The sequence below is a fragment of the Monopterus albus genome, unplaced genomic scaffold, assembly GCF_001952655.1.
Source record: "Monopterus albus unplaced genomic scaffold, M_albus_1.0 scaffold124.1, whole genome shotgun sequence".
Classification (NCBI taxonomy): Eukaryota; Metazoa; Chordata; class Actinopteri; order Synbranchiformes; family Synbranchidae; genus Monopterus; species Monopterus albus.
This window is the reverse complement of record NW_018128004.1, coordinates 539687-546971: the sequence shown is the minus strand read 5'-3', so window position 1 is coordinate 546971 and position 7285 is coordinate 539687.

Here is a 7285-nt window from a genome sequence, read left to right as displayed (position 1 = left end):
AGAGCAGGAGGGGAGGGGAAAGAAACTCAGAGCATCATGGAGCCCCCCAGCAGCTTAGGCCTATAGCAGCATAACTAAGGGAGGGCTCAGGGTCACCTGATCCAGCCCTAACTATAAGCTTTATCAAAAAAGAACGTCTTAAGTCTAATCTTCAAGGTAGAGAGGTAGTCTGCCTCCTGAACTGAGACTGGGAGTTGGTTCCATAGGAGAGGAGCTTGATAGCTAAAGGCTCTGCCGCCCATTCTGCTTCTGTGTACTCTAGGAACCACAAGTAAACCTGCACTCTGAGAGTGAAGTGCTCTGTTAGGATGATACGGCTCTACGAGGTCTTTAAGATACGATGGAGCCTTGTCATTAAGGGCTTTGTATGTTAGGAGAAGGATTTTAAATTCTGTTCTGAATTTTACAGGGAGCCAGTGGAGAGAAGCTAATATGGGAGAGATATGATCTCTCTTGCTCGTTCCTGTCAGTCCTCTGGCTGCAGCATTTTGGATTAACTGGAGGCTTTTTAGGGAATTATTGGGACATCCTGATAGTAAAGAGTTACAGTAGTCCAGCCTGGAAGTAACAAATGCATGGCCCAGTTTTTCAGCATCACTTTGAGACAGGATGCTCCTGATTTTTGCAATATTGCGTAGGTGAAAGAAGGCAGATCTAGAGACTCGGTTTATGTTTGATTTAAAGGACATATTCTGATCAAAGATGACTCCAAGGTTCCTCACAGTAGTACTGGAGGCAAGAGCTATGTCATCTAAAGTAACTATATGATTAGACAGCAGATTTCTAAGGTTTTCAGGCCCAAGCACAATGACTTCAGTTTTGTCAGAGTTTAGAAGTAAGACGTTGCAGGTCATCCAGGCCTTTATGTCTTTAAGTCATGCTTGAAGTTTGACCAGCTGATCTGATTCATTTGGCTTCATAGATAAATATAACTGAGAATCATTTGCATAGCAATGGAAATTTATGTTGTGCTTCCTGATAATATTGCCTAAAGGGAGCATGTATAAAGTGAAGAGTATTGGACCTAACACAGAGCCCTGTGGAACGTCGTGACTAACTTCAGTTTGTGTGGAACATTCGTGATTAACATGAACAAATTGAAATCTTTCTGATAAATAAGATTTGAACCAACTTAGTGCAGTTCCTTTAATCCCAATAACATGTTCAAGTCTCTGCAGTAAGATGCTGTGATCAATGGTGTCAAAAGCAGCACTGAGATCTAAGAGGACAAGTATGGAGACAAGTCCTTTGTCTGAGGCTAGGAGAAGATCATTGGTGACTTTCACCAATACCTCATTGTGCAGTTTGAAGTTTATCACCAAATAAGTATTGCTCAAAACTGACTTCTGCCTGCAAAATAAAAAATCTTAAAGCAAGTAAACTGGTTATCTGAGATCCACCAAGTTGGCAGTTCAGCAGCTTCTATACTCATTTGACAGTCACCACTGTCCCCCACTTCTTCAAAATTTATATGGCAAGGAAGTTATAGAAAGCCTTAAGGGATTTTCTCCCTGTTGTCCACTGGTGCCAATCAAAGCTTGACTGTAACTCCATTTACTTATGCTGATGGGTTTTGAGCTAATTACAGAAAGGAGAATTACTGAAGATCATTGAAGAAGGTAATGGCACCCTTTTGCACTGTGCATCCTTGTCTAAGACATTGCTAGGCATTCACAACTCTATTTATATGCTCTATTTATGAGATGAGTTTCTGAAACAATCTGTGATCAGAATGGCACCAGTGCTGTGAGATGACTGAGTGCCTAAAAAGGAAAAAATGCCTTTTTCTGAATGGCTGGGAAAAGGACCCAATCTGCATGCAGGGCAGTGTTTTTGTGCTAAGACAGGAATCAAAAATTGTCCTCGACACAATCAACTGTATGTAACAAGGGAATGTTATTATTCTGAACCAAGGCATTCTGAAAGAAGGTGACCAGAAACATGAAAAGCAGAGTGAGAAATGTTGAGATGTGGATTCATCATAAGGACAGCATGGGTGTACTGAGCAGGCATTTCTAACAAATGTAGACTGGTGTTTCTGAAAGTCAGACGGTACACTGGACGATAGAGTCTTCTACTAGTGACTGTGTAACAAACATCCTGGTGACATTTCATATGTACTTCACCGTAACAAAAGCATACATCTATGTGCTGACACCCTTATAGGGAAATAAAATCAGTCTGTTTTTGTTGGTGTTTAAACCAGTTGCAAATACTGTATGTAGAAGGTGAAGGAGGCTGAGTCCTGGCATCAGTGAGGGGGAAGACTTGGCTCTGCTCTGCAGGCATTTGGCATTGTAAGGGTATCAGAGCTGAGGTTTAAATACATTTGCATGCACTCAGTTGACCTGTATTATTTTATTTAGACTGAAATGAGAAGGCCAGCACGTCATGGTATTTGTTCTACTGTCTTCCCAAGAACTTAAGTGTCTGCAAATCCCCTCTGTTTGAAGTCAGATACAAACAGCACAACCTGACAGGCTCAGCAGAAATGATCAAGTGATACTGACAAGAACTGCTTTTGTAACACTGCAGGCTGACATTAAACATAGGAGGATGCAGGAAAAGCGAGGAGGGCCAAACCAGACAGTGTTCTGAGCCCTGCCGAACAGTTGTTCCTGTCTCCCTCTGTGGAGCCCCCACCTCCCCTCCTCTTTCTTTGGGATGTTTTTGATATGCTGGTCATGTTTGTGGGATCCTGTGTGTTTTTCCATTGTGCAGAATGGCTTGGTGCTCGACCTATCTCTTGCATTATTCTGCTGTGTGGCTGAGAGCCACCAAGTGACTGCGCCAGCCTTCCTTCCTGTTTCAGTTCAGGGGTGAGCCTCCAGTTGCAGGATGGGAGATAACCTGCTAATCGCTCAGCCCAGTGCTCGTGGGATGATAAGGCAGACTCTTTCTGCATTCTAACATGTGTCTGCCAGTAAAGTTTAAATGTCCCCCGACATGTGTCTGCCAGCTGTGCATCTGGTGAAAATGGCTCCACCTCTTTCAGCTCATGAATTTCACAAGAATTATCCAGCCTCAGGAGGTTTGTGCAAATAATCAATAATAATGATCAAGTAATTGCTGTCACCCTGTTCAAGCCCTTTTTACAGAATCTTGTCAACCTTGATGCAGTTCTGCTCTTCAACAGTTCTGCACACAGAGTCTGTGAATTTTGTTGAGTTGATAGTGATGATGTTTTCATCTCATTGGTGTTGTTTTTAATGTAAGTAAATATCTAATATATTCTCCTCTATATTTTGCTTCTGCCAACAATGGCTCAGCCAAGTTTCCATGTAGTTAAATAGACATATTATTCATTCCTGTACTAAAATCCAATGTCCCTGAGTGTACTGTGAATGTTAAAGATACTGAGAGATATAACAAACATATCCCCAGTGTTCAGTGCAGCTAAGAATAAAACAACTCATTGTACATTTGTGTTCTACCATTCCTATCTGTGAAGTAGCTTTTGACATCTAATGCTGTCTTTGAAATACAAAAAAACAGGCTGTGGCAATGCCCTGCTCATAGTTTGGTTTTATTCCTCAGCTGGTGAAGTGAGACTGGATTGAACTGAACAGAAGAGACAGTTTTCCACTTCGATTGCCATTAGACATCTTGTCATCCATGGAGTCCTACCTCTCCTCCTATAAACTAGAAAATGAACAGCTCTGGTTTTGAAGCATCTCTTTCTTAAACAGAGCAGTTTGTGGTTTATTGTGACATGTAATTTTGTGTCTGGCATTTGCTGTATTAAATTCAACCAGTTGAATTCCACTGTATTCTTGGAGGAGAAATTCTGTTTTTGTTTGATCAATGCTGTCAATTCATACAACTGGGAGAACTGGTTGACTGAATGGTCAGGCAATGAAACATCTAACTGGACTCATTTCATGCAGGTCAGTGAGCAGTGGGGGCTGGGGAACAGCCTGCTTCACTCGTTCAAGGTTGAAGACCAAGCTGATAACATTGGCCAATACTATGATATGGTTTGTTTGCATTTGGCCAGCATGGGACCAGCTTAAGACTAAACTGTTATCATCAACACATTTGAAATTATGACTTCTGACAGATGTTAGGTGGCATTGGCTGGATCATCCCCCGTCTGCTCTCCTCACATACATTTGTTTGTGGTGCTGGAGCCATCTAGGCTGTGGTTAGTCTTGAGGTGTGGGCTGTGCCATGCTGACACTGTCTCCCCACTGTGACCTCCTTTTTGTGGAGAGGAGGAGCAGCTGAGGATTTGAATAGATCTGGGCTAATGTATCCACTCTTTGGAAGTTTGATCTGGGGGCTGTAGTGTACAGCATAGCAGCAGGAGGCACAAAGACCACAGAGACAGCATCTTTTATCTGGCCTATTAATTATTTATTCAACAGTTCCATGAAAGTTCGACTCCTTGGTCCAGGGTCATCGTTCTCAGTTGATTTGTCTGGGAGGTAACACAACTGTTTGCCTTGATATCATCATGTTGATCTCCCGCATTTGATTCATTTTCCTTTAATTGCAATCTTCATGCAACTGAAAAACTTGCTTCAAGATCTATCTAATCAGAGCTGCTACTGTATGTGGCTGAGGATGAGGAGCAGTGAGACCAGATCTGTGTGGTGCTGTAGTTCATATTTATAGGCTAAATGAGTCTTTGTAATTACCCTGTTGCCATCGCTGTGTCTGCGAATCAGCTCTCTTCAGCCTAGTGGGCTGCAAGCCTCTGAAACAGGAATGCTAAATACATAGGACCAGAATATGCATATGCCATTATAGGCCAAACTTAAATTTTGGCTGCATTTCGGTTGGAGCCCACATTTGTCCTGAGTTCTCCAGTCAGTCATTTGCATGGCAGTGAGAAAAGGTTTGAATGCTCTGCTGTAATGCACATCAACACATTGCATTTGTTTTGTACCACCCAGTAAATACACACAGAGTTGTGCAATTCATAAATGTACCACCAACAAGTCAGTAGCAGCATATCAGTCTTGTTAAAACATGTAATCTGTTCTGTTTTATTTATTTATTTGTGCAACTAACACAGTTCTGACACTTTAAAATAATACAGAGAATTTATATTTAGATGATGAAAATGGAGAGGGCTCTTTCTCTATATGATGTCACGTCACTGCAGCAGTTGGCTGGTGATAAGGAAAAAATGCAACTTTACATCCACAAATGTGGTTTGGCTTCTTATCATTGTCCTGCGGCTGATCTGTGGAGGGGTGAAATAACACAAGCATGGGCTAGATAAGGTGTGTCATCTTTTACAGTAAATAAGTGTGATGCACATGCACTATTTCCAAGTTATTACTGATATGATGACAGCATTCTGATTGAGGACTGCCCACATGTTGTATGTATCAGCATGCTGAGTCTGAAGCATGGCTGGTTTCACGATTGAAATATTCCCCATCCCTGAGTAAACACTTGACTGTATCCGCTCTCCCCTGGATCCTGGCTCCCTTATTGATTGGTCTGGACAATGTTTTTGCCATTGTGATGGTTTCCTGTACAGCAGGGTCAACAGGGGAAATGGAGAGGTAAGCAGATAAAGTGCTCAGAAACATGGTGCACAATACCTATTGTATTTTAATTGCAGGTTAAACTGTTACATTGAGAATGTTTACAACATACCTTTTTGTGTGCGTGTCTGCTTGCATAATTAATGTATTTGCGGACCTCTCAAAAATACAGCCATGGCCAAAAATACTGGCACCCCTGCATTTCTGTCAGATAATTCACCACCTCTCCCACTGTTGCAATCACAAATTATTTGGTATTCTCATGTTTATTGCTTTTGTTTGCATTGCAAATCTGATCTATTCCACACAAAACTCCAAGCATGGACTGGACAGAATTATTGACACCCTCAACTTAATATTTGGTAGCACACCCTTTGGACAAAATAACTGAAACCAATCTCTTCCTGTAACCATCAGTTTCTTCCACCTCTCTACTGGAGTTATAGACCACTCTTATTCTGCCAACTGCTTCAGGTCTCTCAGATTTGAAGGGTTCCTTCTCCAAGCTGTTGTTTTGAGATCTCTCCACAGGTGCTCTATAGGATTTAGATCTGGACTCATTCCTGGCCACTTCAGAACTCTCCAGCACATTGTCTGAAACCATTTCTGGTGTTATTTGTATCTGTCTGGGTCATTCGTCCTTCTGTAAGACCCATGACCTCTGACAGAGACTCAACTTTCTGACACTGGGCCCTACATTGTGCCCTAGAATTTGTTGGTAGTCTTCAGATGTCATAATGCCATACACATAGTCAAGACATCCAGTGGCTGAAGCAGCAAAGCAACCCCAAAACATCAGCGAACCTCCACGGTGTAGGGACTATGTTCTTTACTTTGAAGGCCTCATTTCGTTTTCTGAAAACAGCAGAATGATGTGCTCAATCAAAAAGCTCTAGTTTAGTCTCATCTGTCCACAGGACATTCTCCCAGAAGGATTGTGGCTTCCTCGGGTCAGTTTTGGCAAACTCCAGTCTGGCTTTTTTATGTTTCTGTTTCAGCAGTGGGGTCCCCTGAGTCTCCTACCATAATATCCCTTGATATTCAGATGGCGACAAATAGTGTGAGCTGACACTGTTGCACCCTGTGTCTGCAGGTCAGCTTGAATTTGTTTGGAAGTTGATCGAGGTTCTTTATTCACCATTCAAACAATCCTTTGTTGCAATCTATCATCTGTTTTTTTTACTTTGGCCACATCCAGGGAAATTAGCTACAGCACCATGGGCTGTAAACTTCTGGACAATGTTGCACACAGTGGACACAGGGACAGCCAGATCTCTAGAGATGGACTTGGAGCCTTGAGATTGTTCATGCTCTTGAACTGTTGTGCTTCTCAGATTCTCAGACAATTCTTTCTTTTCTCCATGCTCAGTGTGTTCCACATGACACAAGGGTTGAGTCAACTTTTCTCAATTTTAACTGGTTGCCAGTGTGATTTCTATGTTGCCAGCACCTGTTGGCATTTCAGTTTCAATATCAATTTCCATTGTTATACAGATGATACTCAGTTATATTTATCTATGAAGCCAAATGAATCTGATCAGCTGGTAAAACTTCAACCATGTCTTAAAGACATAAAGGCCTGGATGACCTGCAACTTCTTACTTCTAAACTCTGACAAAACTGAAGTCATTGTGCTTGGGCCTGAAAACCTTAGAAATCTGCTGTCTAATCATATAGTTACTTTAGATGACATAGCCCTTGCCTCCAGTACTACTGTGAGGAACCTTGGAGTCATCGTTGATCAGAATATGTCCTTTAAATCACACATAAACCAAGTCTCTAGA